At 44.1% G+C, this 15511-nt stretch overlaps 1 non-coding gene across 1 annotated transcript; it reads right to left on the reverse strand.

Annotated features, from left to right (window-relative positions):
• Window positions 1-13698: 13698 nt before the first annotated feature.
• On the reverse strand, window positions 13699-13783 carry trnan-guu (transfer RNA asparagine (anticodon GUU)). Its single transcript has one exon. It is a non-coding gene; the product is annotated as a tRNA-Asn (tRNA).
• Window positions 13784-15511: the final 1728 nt, after the last annotated feature.

Here is a 15511-nt window from a genome sequence, read left to right on the forward strand (position 1 = left end):
TTGCAACACTTCACCTTGTATCCTATGGCGTTTCAAATGCTCATCTAAATACTTCTTAAATGATGGGAGGGTTCCTTCCTCTACCACCCCTACAGGTAGTGTATTCCAAATTCCAACCATCCTCTGGGTGAAGCGTATTTCCTCAAATCCCCTCTGAACCTTCTACCCTGTACCTTAAATCTATGCTCCCTGGTTATTGATCCCTCTGCGAAGGGAAACAAGTTTATTGCTAGTTATCCTATCAATGCCCCTCATAATTGTGTTTATCTCAGTCAGGTCCCTTCTCAGCCTTCTCTGCTCTAAGGAAAACAACCCTAGATTATTCAGACTCTCTTCATCTGTGAAATGCTCCAGCCCAGGCAACCTCCTTGTGAATCTCCTCTGCACACTCTTCACTGTAATCACATCCTTGCTATAGTGCTGTGACCAGAACTGCACACAGTACTCCAGCTGTGGCCACACTAGCGTTTCAAACAGCTCCATCATAACCTCCCTGCCCTTATATTCTGTGCCTCGTCTATTAAATGCAAGTATCCCATATGCCTTCCTAATCACCTCCTCTACCTGTGCTGCTGCCTTCAGTGATCTATGGACAAATACAACAAGGTCTCTCTGACCCTCTGTGCTTCTGATAGATTAGATTTCGTCTAACACTCTGCTGCAGTCTCTCCCTGTGAATCTCAGCTTCTCCTCTCACTGTATTGAATCCTCAGTCTCTTCATCCATTGCTTCAGTTTATCCACTTTTCTAAACCATCTGCTCCTCTCTTGCCTCCAGCTCCAACATATACTTTTCCTTCTCTGACTCCCAATTTCACTCATTGGCTCCACCTCCAACTGTCTCGGTCAACCTGATAGGAATATTAGACTAGTCACTAGACTAGTAACCCAGAGACCCAGGACATTGCTGTTGGGACATGGGTTCGAATCCGAACACAACAGACGGTGGAATTTGAATTCAATTAACAAATCTGGAATTAAAAGCTATAAAAGCTAGTCTAATGATGGCCATGAAATCATTGTCAATTGTTGTAAAAACCCATCTCGTTCACTAATGTCCTTTCGGTAATGAAATCTGCTGTCCTTACCAGGTCTGGCCGACATGTGACTCCAGACCCACAGCAATGTGGTTGACTCTTAAATGCTCTTTTTGGAATGGCCACATTACATGAATGAATACAAAAAAAATACAGGAACATAGCAGCAGGAGGAGGCCATTCAGCCCTTCCAGCCTGCTCTGCTATTCTCGATCATGGTTGCTACCAGCACTCCAACTCAGCACTGCAGTTTTCAGCCTTTTCTCATTTGAGAAAACCAAGAGCAACAAACCAGCTTCACATCCCGCTCTCCCCAGTCTGGAACTAAATACCCAATTAACTCTTTGGATTCCATCTCTGTAAAACCGCTTCTCATTTCCCCACAAGCACGGCATCCTCACTCATTACTTCCAGTATATCCAGTGCTGACTCTATTCACTTTCTGTATTAATTTCCCAATTCATTATTAATAATTGTGTTTTCAAACATTTCACTGTGCAAAGCACTGCCCAGGTCAATGAATCAGTTTTCATTGGTCGATGCAGCAACAAAGCTGTAAATTTCAGCTCCGATCCTGTCAAACTGCTGCTTTGTCTCCAGGTCTGATCAGTAATTTCTCTGCTTCCTTTTCTCTCTCTTCCAGTTAACTTGGTGGCGATTGTGATCCTGTCCCGAGGAAAGTGCGGTCTCACCAAATGTATCACTGTCTACCTGGTGGGAATGGCAGTGGCTGATCTCCTGGTCATTATCACTGATCCAATATTGATGTGGATTGGTTCAATTTATTTTCCAGATTCATTCCTGAGAATTACTCCTGTGTGTTCTTTCATTGGCGTTCTGCTTTCTGCAACCACAGATGCTTCTGTCTGGCTCACAGTCACTTTCACCTTTGATCGATTTGTGGCCATTTGTTATGAGAAGCTGAAAACAAAATATTGCAATGAGCAGACTGCGGCTGTGGTTGTCGGAACAGTGAGTGTGCTGGGCTGTTTAGAGTCTGTTCCCTGGTACTTTACAGGGGAACAAGATTACATTATTGATAATGTTCCCATGGGTTGTGTTTATAAAGTGAGCTTCTATACTTCCCCGACATGGATCGCATTTGAATTGTTTCATCGGATTTAACCCCTTGTGTCCCGGTCTTTCTGATTTTGCTGCTCAATATTCTGACTGTCAGACGGATTTTATTCTCCAGTAAAGTCCGCAGGGGATTCCGGGTCCACAGAAATGGAGAGAATCATAAGGACCCGGAGATGGAGAATCGCAGAAAATCAATTATTTTACTCTTCAGTATATCCGGCAGTTTTATACTGTTGTGGGCGATCCGTGTTGTGTTTATCATTTACAGGCGAATTGCAGATATTCGGTATTTTTCATCCTACACTGACCCTCTCTTTATCACACAACAAGCAGCAAAGATGCTGCAGCTTCTCAGTTCCTGCACCAACACATGTATTTACGCTGTGACCCAGACGAAATTCAGACAGCAGCTGAAGAAGGCGGTGAAGTACCCCCACAGTGTCATTGTTAAATTAGTGAAATGATAGAAAGAGCTGAAGGGTTTCAAGCACTAGAACTAACTTCCATTTCATATTCCATTCCTTACATTCCCCACAGGTTAGAAAGTACATTTTATAATCACAGCACTGAGCCCTGAAATGATTTTACATCTCTTTCTGACATTATATTTTATTGATAATCTGACCTATTGAGGCCAGGACTTGCTCTGCAGAAGATTTATGAATTGTTTCTCAAAGAGGCGTCATTACAAAGCTCAGCTGGATTCAAATAAACACACCCTGGACCCAGAGTAAAATGGGAAAAGCTGAAAATCACAGTGATTGTGAGATAGTGAAAGGGGCAGAAACTGCAGTGAGACAGGGATACCAGCAGATGGAGATGGTGAGCGGGGGCAGAAACTGCAGTGAGACAGGGACACCAGCAGATGGAGATGGTGCGAGGGGACAGTAACTGCAGTGAGACAGGGAGACGAGCAGGGAGGGTTGATGAGAAGGGGGCAGTAACTGCAGTGAGACAGGGGCACCAGCAGATGGAGATGTTGAGAGGGGACATTAACTGCAGTGAGACAGTAACTCCAGCATGTGGAGATGGTGAGCCAAAGATGATGGGAATTTCTATGTGACTGAGAGTTTTAAAGTTTCCGCAATTTTTTATTTATTTTTTTATTTTAGAGATACAGCACTGAAACAGGGCCTTCGGCCCACCGAGTGCCTGCCGACCAACAACCACCCATTTATACTAACCCTACAGTAATCCCATATTCCTACCACCACTAGGGGCCATTTACAATGGCCAATTTACCTTTCAACCTGTAAGTCTTTGGCTGTGGGAGGAAACCGGAGCACCCGGCGAAAACCCACGTGGTCACATAGAGAACTTGCAAACTCCACTCAGGCAGTACCCAGAATCGAACCCGGGTCCCTGGAGCTGTGAGGCTGCGGTGCTAACAGCAAGTTTGAGGAATTTACTTCATGTGAGCTTGAGCTGCTGAATAAAATAATTTCAATACAAATTGTGTTAAATAGCTGTTTTCCTACTATGTAATCACTTGTGACATTAAAGTGTTTCCTGTTTGGAAAATTATTTTGAGTGGTTAGATGTACTTTGTGAATAAAACGACAGCATCAAATAAAACTCAAACAATCATTTACAAATAAATACTCCCTAAATAAGTTGTGTCGAGTTCTTCATCAATAAAGTATTGACATCTCTCTCTCTCACTTCTGTTTCGATGCTGGTATCTTCTGTTCTATAACTAAGAGTCATGGAAGTTTTGATCCAATTGGATTTAGAAAGTTTGTATTTAATCTGCTTTCAGATACCAGCCAGACAATGAATTCACGATCATAACAACTCCGAGACTTTTTGCATCTACTTTCTGCCAGTGTAAACAATCTCTCCTTATATCTCCAAACTGGGGGAAAGATTTTTAATATAATTAATTTCACCAGGACAGCAGCTGCAGAGCAGTTGGAACCTCCTGAATTTAGACAAGCGATGAACAAAATTCCCTCTTTTTCCCAAAGAGCGCAGAGGAAAGAAACAGTTAGGAAGCAAAGGGAAACAAGTGACACTTTATTGCAGCAGCAAAAACTCTTTGTCAGAATGTGGAAATCGTTATCGCTGTGTTTTATATAAATTGGAGGTGAAAAGTGGAAGGTTTTTAATACGATCTGTGATTAAATGGTCAGTTTCCAGCTTTTTAAACACTTGTAACATTGAAATTGTAAATGCTAAGAACGTTTATGTCCCATGGTTGCAGGGTAATACATATATACAGCAGCATCAAATAAAGTACAAAGACTCATTGACAAATACAACTGTAAATATGGGTCAGAATTGTGGGGGGAAATGTCACCAGTTGTAAAAGTTCTCTTGGCTGCATCATTAACCTGGCTCCAGTTTCAGATTTTGTCAAACAGTGGAATTGCAAATCCGATTAAAACTTCCTGTTTTTATTGCCGTCAAACAGGCCTCTCAAGCAAAAACTCTTTGCTAGATTTTCAAGGTAACTGCAGTGAGACATTTTCAGTCATTTTCTGAACTTTCTGTTAACTGGAGGTGAATAGTTAAAGACATATAATGCAATTTGTGTTCAATGGACAATATCCAAACCGGTTCCTCCATGTTTTAAAATAACAGCACCGTTTCTGCACGTTTAATGAGGTTTTGGGGGAGGGAGAGAGAGAGACGGACAGACAGGTTTCTGGCTGGAATGGTCCATTTTGTATATGACTGGAATATCCCTCCCTCCCACCTTCCTATACACAGAGGCTAACGTTGGACTGCCCCATACGTGGGAGGCAGTGTCCAGATAGAGGAAGCTGAGAGCTGGTTGGATGAGCTGTACTTTGGGTGTACTGGGTGTTTGAGTGGAAGGTTCTGGCACATATTAGTTCAAAGTCAGCCACCGTTATTTATTTCCATGCGGCTATTGTGTGAAGGTGAGTTTCTGTGTCTTAGTCTCTGTGGCTCTGTGACGTGTGTGTGTGTGTGTGTGTGTGTGTGTGTGTGTGTGTGTGTGTGTGTGTGTGTGTGTGTGTGTGTGTGTGTGTGTGTGTGTGTGTGTGTGTGTGTGTGTGTGTGTGTGTGTGTGTGTGAGAGAGAGAGAGCGAGAGAGAGAGAGAGAGAGAGTCCATCCTGAATCGCTCGCTCACTGTCCCAGTCCTGACCCTTTTTCTCCAATTCGAACCGCAATACCCTTGTCCTGGATCTATTCCCCAAGGGCGAGCTAATGGAGCGCAGAGCATATGGGATGGTGAGTATCATATCTTTATTGTATCTCTCTGCCTTTCTCCTTCCTTCTGACTCAATCCTTCTCTCAATCTCTCTTTGTCAATCTCTCTCTGTCTCTCTCCCTGTCACAATCTCATTCTGTGTTTCTCTCGCTGTGTGTGTTTCTTCCTCCTTCTGTCTCAATCTATCACTCTCTCATTCTCTCTCTCTCTCTCTCTCTCTATCAAGCTCTCTCAGTCTCGCAATCTTCTCTTTCTCAGTCCCTCTGTCACTTTCAGTGTCTCTCTCTTTCTCTCTCAATCATCTTTATCTTTCTTTGTGTTTCTCTCTCTATCTCTGTGATTCTCTATGTGTCGTTCTCTCTCACTGGCTTTCTCTCTTTCAGTCTCTGTCTCTCAAACTCTCTCTCTCTCATTCTCTCTCTCTTTCAATTCCTGGGTCTCTCAATGTATTGCCTTCTCATTGTGTTTCTCTGTTTCTCTGTGTGTGATCCCCTTTGTGTCTCTCTCACTGGCTTTCTCTCTGTCTCTCTGATGCCTGCAATTTCTTTTTTTTGCACTGGAGTGCTACAGTGGAAATTCGGTAACTGAGAATAACTAAGTGTTAATTTTATCTTAAATCTAATCTGTCTTTTAGTTCGCAGATTAACTTAGCAGTTGCTGTTAGGGTTGGAGAAGGTGAGATTTAGACCAGCTTTCAGCAGGGTTCACTCAGGCTCTGCTTGCAGCTGCACCTTGTTAATTAGATAACTGGCTTAAACCAGTTTTAAGGGGGCTAGAGTCGGTCAGTATAAAACTAGGCCATCTTACAGTGCTGACTTTGTCTACACTGGAGTGCGGACTTGGGTTGCATTAGAGTGCTATAGTCGAAGTTTGGTAACTGAGGAAGTTCGGGAAGGAGGGAGCGAGGAGCGCCTTTATTTTCTACCTGTCCTCTGAGTGAGGGGATCCGAGAGCTTCCAAAGAGCACAGCTGATTGGGAGAAGACTCGGAGGGCGGAGTAAGTATTAAAAACTTAGCTCTGGTATAAAAACTGGAAGTGACGTCACAGGAAAGCTGTGATCTGATTCGCTGGTAGGGAATTTCTTTTTACTGAATTTGAAGATAAAACATTGATAAAAATTGATTAAAACCCTAATTAACTAACTAATAAGTGGAGTAACTAAACCAGAGGGAGGAGATTACGGTATTTACTTAGCATTTAATATTTATAGTAGGAATATCACACGAGGGACCATATAGTCAATTATAACAATTTAGTAAGGATTTAATAAATATTTATTTATTTTAAATTAATTAGTGCTGGAGATGTCAGTTGGAGGGGTGAAGTGCTTCAACGGTGAGATGTGGGAGGTCAGTGACGCTTCCAGCGTTCTGGACGACTACGTCTGCAGGAAGTGTACCCAGTTGCAGCTCCTCACAGATCGCATGGATCGGGTGGAGCGGCAACTGGATGCACTGAGGAGCATGCAGGTGGCAGAAAGTGTCATAGACAGGAGTTTTAGAGAAGTAATTACACCCAAGTTGCAGGCAGATAGACGGGTGACCGCTAGAAGGGGCAGGCAGTCAGTGCAGGAATCCCCGCTGGCTATCCCCCTCTCTAGGAAGTATACCGTTTTAGATACTGTTGGGGGGGATTGCCTATCAGAGGAAAACAGCAGCAGCCAGAGTAGTGGCACCATGGCTGGAACTGTTGTTCAGCGGGGTGGGAAAAAGCGCAGAAGAGCGATAGTCATAGGGGACTCGATAGTCAGGGGGACAAATAGACGTTTCTGTGGACGTGAAAGAGACTCCAGGATGGTATGTTGCCTCCCTGCCACCAGGGTCAAGGATGTCTCTGAAGGGACAGGGGGCATTCTGAAGGGGGAGCGTGAACAGCCAGAGGTTGTGGTGCACATCGGTACCAATGACATAGGCAGGAAGAGTGACGAGGTCCTGCAGGGGGAGTTCAGGGAGTTAGGTAGAAAGTTAAAAGACAGGACCTCTAGGGTTCTAATCTCGGGATTACTCCCTGTGCCACGTGCCAGTGAGGCTAGAAACAGGAGGATAGTGCAGCTCAACACAAGGCTGAACAGCTGGTGCAGAAGGGAGGGTTTCAGATATCTGGACCATTGTGATCTCTTCAGGGACAGATGGGACCTGCACAAGAAGGACGGTTTGCATCTAAACTGGAGGGGAACAAATATCCTGGCTGTGAGGTTTGCTAGCGTCACTCGCGAGGGTTTAAACTAGCATGGCACGGGGGTGGGAACCAGAACAGGGGGACAGCAAATGAAATAAATGAGGGGCAACTGGTAAATAAGGCCAGTAAGACTGAGAGGAAGAGCAGTTAGGGAAATGTTGCGGAGCGCAGCGGGACTGGTGGTCTGAAGTGCATTTGTTTCAATGCAAGAAGTATAACAGGTAAGGCAGATAAACTTACAACTTGGATTAGTACTTGGAACTATGATGTTGTTGCTATTACAGAGAATTGGTTGAGGGAAGCACAGGATTGGCAGCTAAATGTTCCAGGATTGAGAAGCTTCAGGCGGGATAGAGGGGGATGTAAAATGGGTGGGGGAGTTGCATTACTTGTTAAGGTGAATATCACAGCTGTACTGCGTGAAGACACCTCGGAGGGGTCGTCCAGCGACGCAATATGGGTGGAGCTCGGAAAAGAAAGGGTGCAGTCACGATGTTGGGGGTTGACTACAGCCCTCCCAACAACCAGCGGGAGGTAGAAGAGCAGATATGTAGAAAGATTTTGGGAAGATGTAAAGGTAGCAGGGTTGTAGTGGTGGGTGATTTTAACTTCCCCGATATTGACTGGGACTCATTCAGTGCTTGCAGCTTGGATGGGGCAGAATTTGTAAAGAACATCCAGGAGGGCTTCTTGAAACAATATGTAGATAGTCCAACTAGGGATGGGATCGTACTGGACCTGGTATTGGGAAATGAGTCCGGCCAGGTGGTCGAATATTCAGTTGGGGATCATTTTGGGAACAGTGACAATAATTTCGTAAGTTTCAAGGTACTTGTGGATAAGGGTAAGAGTAGTCCCCGGGTGAAGGTGCTAAATTGAGGGAAGGCAAATTATAACAATATTAGGCAGGAACTGAAGAATTTAGAATGGGGGCGGCTGTTTGAGGGCAAATCATCATCTGACATATGGCAGTTTTTCAAACGTCAGTTGATTAGAATCCAGGACCAACATGTTCCTGTGAGGAAAAAGGATAAGTTTGGCATGTTTAGGGAACCTTGGATAACGCGGGATAATGTGAGCCTAGTCAAAAAGAAACAGGAAGCATTCCTAAAGGTTGAAAGGCTAGGAACAGACGAATCCCTTGAGGAATATAAAGACAGTAGGAAGGAACTTCAGCAAGGAGTCAGGAGGGCTTAAAGGGGTCCTAAAAAGTCATTGGCAAACAGGATTAAGGAAAATCCCAAGGGTTTTTATACGTATATAAAGAGCAACAGTGCAACGAGGGAAAGAGTTGGCCCTCTCAAGGACAGAGAAGGGAATCTAAGTGTGGACTCAGAGGAAATGGGCGAGGTACTAAATCAGTACTTTGCATCAGTATTTACCAAAAAGAAGGACTTAGTGGATGATGAGCCAAGGGGAGGGAGTGTAGATAGTCTCAGTCATCTCATTATCAATAAGGAGGAGGTGTCAGGTGTCTTGCAATGCATTAAGGTAGATAAGTCCCCAGGGTCTGATGGGATCTACCCCAGAATACTGAGGGAGGCAAGGGAAGAAATTGCTGGGGCCTTGACAGAAATCTTTGCATCCTCATTGGCTACAGGTGAGGTCCCAGAGGACTATAGAATAGCCAATGTTGTTCCTTTGTTTAAGAAGGTTAGCAAGGGTAATCCAGGAAATTATAGGCTGGTGAGCCTTACGTCAGTGGTAGGGAAATTATTCGAGAGGATTATTCGGGACAGGATTTACTCCCATTTGGAAACAAATGGACTTATTAGCAAGAGGCAGCATGGTTTTGTGAAGGGGAGGTCGTGTTTCACTAATTTGATTGAGTTTTTTGAGGAAGTGACGAAGATGATTCATTAAAGAAGGGCAGCGAATGATATCCAAATGGACTTCCGTAACGCCTTTGACAAGGTCCCTCATGGCAGACTGGTACAAAATGTGAAGTCACACGCGATCAGAAGTGAGCTGGCAAAATGGATGCAGAACTGGCTCGGTCATAGAAGACAGAGGAAAGTAGTGGAAGGGTGCTTTTCTGATTGGAGGGATTAGACTAGTGGTGTTCCGCAGGGATCAGTGCTGGAACCTTTGATGTTTGTAGTATATATAAATGCTTTGGAGGAAAATGTAGCTGGTCTGATTAGTAAGGTTCCGGATGAAACAAAGGTTGGTGGAGTTGCGGGTAGTGCTGAGGATTGTCAGAGGATACAGCAGGATATAGATTAGTTGGAGACTTGGGCGGAGAAATGGCAGATGGAGTTTAATCTGGACAAATGTGAGGTAATGCATTTTGGAAGGTCGAATGCAGGTGGGAAGTATACAGTAAACGGCAGAACCCTGAGGAGTATTGATAGGCAGAGATCGGGGCGTACAGGTCCACAGGTCACTGAAAGTGGCAACGCAGGTGGGTAAGGCATTCAAGAAGGCATACGGCATGCTTGCCTTCATCAATCGGGGCATAAAGTATAAAAATTGGCAAGTCATGCTGCAGCTGTACAGAACTTTAGTTCGGCCACACTTCGAATATTGCGTGCAATTCTGGTCGCCACACTACCAGAAGGACGTGGAGGCTTTGCAGAGGGTACATAAAAGGTTTACCAGGATGTTGCCTGGTCTGGAGGGCATTTGCAATGAGGAGAGGTTGGATAAAATCGGATTCTTTTCACTGGAACGGCGGAGGTGGAGGGGCAACATGATAGAGGTTTACATGATTGGAATGGACAGAGTGGATAGTCAGAAGCTTTTTCCCAGGGTGGAAGAGTCAGTTACTAGGGGACATAGGTTTAAGGTGAGAGAGGCAACGTTTAGAGGATATGTGCGAGGAAAGGTGGTGAGTGCCTGGAACTTGCTGCCAGGGGAGGTGGTGGAAGCAGTTACAATAGCGACGTTTAAGAGGCATCTTGACAAATACATGAATACGATGGGAATAGAGGGATATGGTCCCCTGAAGTGCAGAAAGTTTTAGTTTAGGTAGGCATCAAGATAGGCGCAGGCTTGGAGGGCAGAATGGCCTGTTTCTGTGCTGTACTGTTCTTTGTTCATTGTTCTTTGGTCTCCCTCTTCAAATAAAGAAAACACAAACACACCATGAACTGAGCATAATGCTGGGATTTTCACGGCGTTGCTCTTATTGAAGGATGAAACAATCCCTCTGGGAAGGCATGGATACTTAAATAAGGAACGGGAAGCAGCGTCGGGAAAAAGATTCTGAGTCAATGAATTTTAGTGAATTCATGTAATTCTATCGGTGTTTCACTATATAGTTCAGGTCAGATAAGAAATACCTTTAAAAAGGTGTAAATCCGAGTTACATTTATCGTGACGTGGGAATTAAAACCACGAAAAGGATTTCCTTCCTTTGCACACGTTATCCATTCCAAAATGTTCAGGCTGCATTCCAACTTTTCAGCTTCAGAAGGACAGAGATCAATACATGTGAAGCTAAGATGGCCAGGAAATGAACCCGATTCAACTGCTTGAAATGACAGCTATGTTCATCATTATACACCATCGCCTGTCGCGATTAGACAATGTAGTGCTTCTGTTGAGTTCAGGACTGAACCGCTAAATTTGAGCTTCTGTAACTTGATACACACTCAATAGCGAATGTCATAAACATCAGTCTCTCAACAGACAGCTGGATTTCAATTTTATTTGAGTCCAGGATCCATTTCACAGCCCTGGCAGGTGGATTGTCGCGGTGTGTTATGAGGCTTAGTTGTATGTTTCACAGGAGCTGAAAAGGAATTGAAAACATTGAGCATTCTTGGGAGAAAATCAACATTTAATTCAGGAGAATAAATCAACAGAGAGAGAAATGACTTCAGAAAAACAATGTGCTTCACTGTAGCTGTTCTTTTTTTTCTGTCTCTGATCCAATTTGATGGCGGTAAGTAATACTTATCGACAGGAAGGGACGGAGGTCACAAGGTAAACACTGTGTGAGGGAATGCCTTCAGGAGGCCGCAGTCTCACCAACAGATTGGTGACTTTCCCCTGTGTATCTTCAAAGAGTCGGTGAGTTTTTCAATGGAAACGTGGCTGCTGAAAGTCTTGAAGAAGTAAACTTCCTGATTGCACAGAAGACTTATTTAGTTATTTCGAGATACAGCACTGAAACAGGCCCTTCGGCCCACCGAGTCAGCGCCGACCAACAACCAACCAATGAAATTAATCCCACATTTTCTGATCAACCTGCAAGTCTTTGGCTGTGCGAGAAAACATGAGCACACTGCGAAAGCCCAAAAGCTCACAGGGAGATTTTGCAAACTCCACACAGTCAGTACCAAGAAGTGAACACAGGTTGCTGGAGGTGTGAGGTTGCGGCACTAACCACTGCGCCACTGTGCTACCCCAAAGCATGTTAGCTGCGAGCATGCTTGTGAATGGTGGCAAGCATTGAATCGGATTTGGTAACAAAACACAAGGCATTGTGACATCATGGGTGGCACAGTGGTGCAGTGGTTAGCACCGCAGCCTCACAACTCCAGCGACCCAGGTTCAATTCTGGGTACTGCCTGTGTGGAGTTTGCAAGTTCTCCCTGTGTCTGCGTGGGTTTTCTCCGGGTGCTCCGGTTTCCTCCCACAAGCCAAAAGACTTGCAGGTTGGTAGGTAAATTGGCCATTATAAATTGCCCCTAGTATAGGTAGGTGGTAGTGAAATATAGGGACAGGTGGGGATGTGGTAGGAATATGGGATTAGTGTAGGATTAGTATAAATGCGTGGTTGATGGTCGGCACAGACTCAGTGGGCCGAAGGGCCTGCTTCAGTGCTGTATCTCTAAACTAAACTAAACACTCCAATTACACGCAATCTTCACGAGAACAGAATTTCGTGGGAATGTTCAGCAGTTCTGGCAGCATCTGTGGAGGGAGAAACACAGTGAACCTTTCAGGTCGATGAGCCTTCCTCAGCATTGTCTCTACCCACCATCACTATAGCCTTAGAATTAAATAATGAATACCACAGTCACTACAGTATCAGAGTCTGTCAGGTGCAGATTGAACTGGGCAACCACATAGAAAAATCAGAGAAATTTTATGGCACAGAAAGAGGCTACATGGCTCATTGTTTCTGCGGCGGCCAAAAATCGAGCCACCCCGCTTCATCCCAACTTCCAGCATTTGTCCCACAGCCCTGCAGGTTACTGCACTTGAGGTGCATATCCATAGACCTTGATAAACGATTTGAGGCTTTCTGCCTCTCCCACCTTTACAGGCAGTACATTCCAGATTCCGACTACCCTCCGGGTGAAAATAAGCTTTTCTTCTTGTCCCCTCTAATCTTTCAAGCAGTCACTTTAAATCTATGTGCCCCAGTCACTGAGGTCTCTGCTAAGGTAAATAGGCCATTATTAGGCACTCTATCCAGGCCGCTAAGAACTTTTTACATCTCAATCCAATCTCCTCTCATTCTTTGATTTTTCAATGTAAACAACCACAGCCTATCCAACCTTTCCTCACACCTGCATTTGTCCCAAACCTGGCAACATCCTCGTAAATCTTGTCGAGAATCTGCCTAGTGCAATTACATCCTTTCTGTAATGAGGTGACCACAACTGCACACAGTACTCAAGTTGAGGAAGAACAAATGATTTATACAGTTCCAGCACAACATCCCTGCTCTTATACCCTGTACCTCGACGAATAAAGGAAATGATTCCATATGCCCTCTTAACCACCTTATCGACCTGTCCTGCTACCTTCAGGGATCAGTGGACATTAAATGCAATGTGTTTCACGTCCTCTGCACCTCTCAGTATTTCCCATTAATCGTGTAATCCTTTGCCTTGTTTCACTTTCCCAAATGCATCACTTCACAATTTGTAGTTTATTTTAGTTTCGTTGAGTTTCTCTCGGTTGAATTTAATTTGTCATTTTTCAGCCCACCTGACCAGTCTATTGATATCTGCCTGCAGCCTGCAGCTATCCTCCTCACCATCAACCACATGACAGATGTTTGTGCGGTCATTAAACCTGTTGATCATGCCCCCTGCATCTATATCCAAATCGTGAATATATTCCACAAAATTAAGGGAACCTGGTACTGAGCCATGTGGGACACCACTGGAAACTGCCTTCCAGTCACCATTACACCGGACTACAATCATTCTTTGTTTCCTGTCACTGAGTCAATTTTACATCCAGCTTACTACATTTCTCAGGATCCCATGGTTTTTCCTTTCTAAAGCAGTCCACCATTTGGGACCTTGTCAAAAGCAGATAGACGACACTAATGGGATTCGAACCCACGCGTGCAAAGCACAAGGGATTAACAATCCATCGCCTTAATCACTCGGCCACCTCGTCGTATAACTGCAGTGTTACCGAGACGAATAAAAATATGTTTCGCCGCATAGAGAATGATCGATGCTGATTGAATTCATCACTCACAAACAGAATCAGAGACTGATAGACACAGAATATTTCCCATATTCACATACTGTGCAACTATTGTCAGAGCCAGAATGAATCATACACTCAGACACCACTACTGGAGACTGACAGATGAGGAATGAATCTCACACTCACATCCAATCCCAGAAACTGACAGGTTCACACTGTATTTCGGTCACATACCGGAGGAGAGAGTGGCAGAAACAGAATGATTCCCACCCCGACTCATACAACCAGAGACTATTAAATAATCCGCATTAGCATTAATCCACTAAACACACAGATATTTGCAGAATTAATCCAACACACGCACATAGTGCCATAGGGTGACAGAGACAGAATTCACCCAACACATATACACAGTCCCAGAGACTGACAGTTACAAAATTATTCCACCAGAGAGTGACAGACGCTGAATTAATCCAACACATACACACTATGCCAGAGAGTGACAGACACACAATTAATTTGACACTGAATAATAGAGACGGTTTGATAAGGTCCGAATCTCACTCCAATTAGTTGTCCAATAAGGGCCATTTTTTGTGTCGCCTGAAAACTTATTGATCATGCCCCCACATTTACATCCAAATCATGAATATAGATCACATAAATCAGGGCACCTACTGCTGAGCTGTGCGGGACACCACTGGAAACACCCTTCCAGTCGCAAATACACGGGATTACAATTACCCTTTGCTTTCTGCCACTGATACAATTTTCCATCCAGCACGCTACATTTTCTTTTCTCTCAAGGGATTTACTCTTTTAACCAATCTTCTATTTGGGTCCTTGTGAAGAACAGAAGAACAACAGAATGGAATTTGAAATAAAAACTAGAAATGCTGGTAACACTCAGCTTGTCTGGCAGCATCTGTGGAGAGAGAAGCAGAGTTAATGTTTCAGGTCAGTGACCCTTCTTCAGAACTGGCAAGTATTAGAAATGTAAAAGGTTATAAGCAATTAAAGTGGGGGTAGGGCAAGAGATAACAAAGGAGAAGGTGTACATAGGACATGGTCACAGAATAGCTGACCATAAGATCATGGATCAAAGATAGGTTAATGGTGTTTTGAAAGGAAAAGGATTAGTACAGAAAGGGTGTTAACGGACTGAAAATTGAACAGCTGCAAGTGCAAATATGAAAAAAACAGTGGGTAAGCAAACTGAACAAACTGAGATGAAATCAAATAACATAGACAGTCAAAAATATAGCATAAAATGAAAAAGAAAAAAGTACTAAAAATAAAAGTAAAATGGGGGTCCCGTCATGCTTTGAAATTATTGAACTCAATGTGCAGTCCAGCAGGCTGCAGTGTGCCTAATCGGTAAATGAGATGCTGTTCCTCGAGCTTGCGTTGATGTTCACTGGAGCACTGCAGCAATCCCAGGACAGAGAAATAGGAATGAGAGCAGGGGTGAGTGTTGAAATGGCAAGCAACCGGAAGCTCAGGGTCCTGCTTGCGGACTGAGCGCAGGTGTTCCACAAAGTCGTCACCGAGTCTGCGTTTGGTCTACCCAACGTAAAGTAGAGCACAGTGTGAGCAGTGAATATAGTCTACTACATTGAAAGAAATACAAGTAAATCGCTGCTTCACCTGAAAGGAGTGTTTGGGGCCTGGGATAGTGAGGAGAGAGGAGGT

Source organism: Heterodontus francisci, chromosome 21, assembly GCF_036365525.1.
Source record: "Heterodontus francisci isolate sHetFra1 chromosome 21, sHetFra1.hap1, whole genome shotgun sequence".
Classification (NCBI taxonomy): Eukaryota; Metazoa; Chordata; class Chondrichthyes; order Heterodontiformes; family Heterodontidae; genus Heterodontus; species Heterodontus francisci.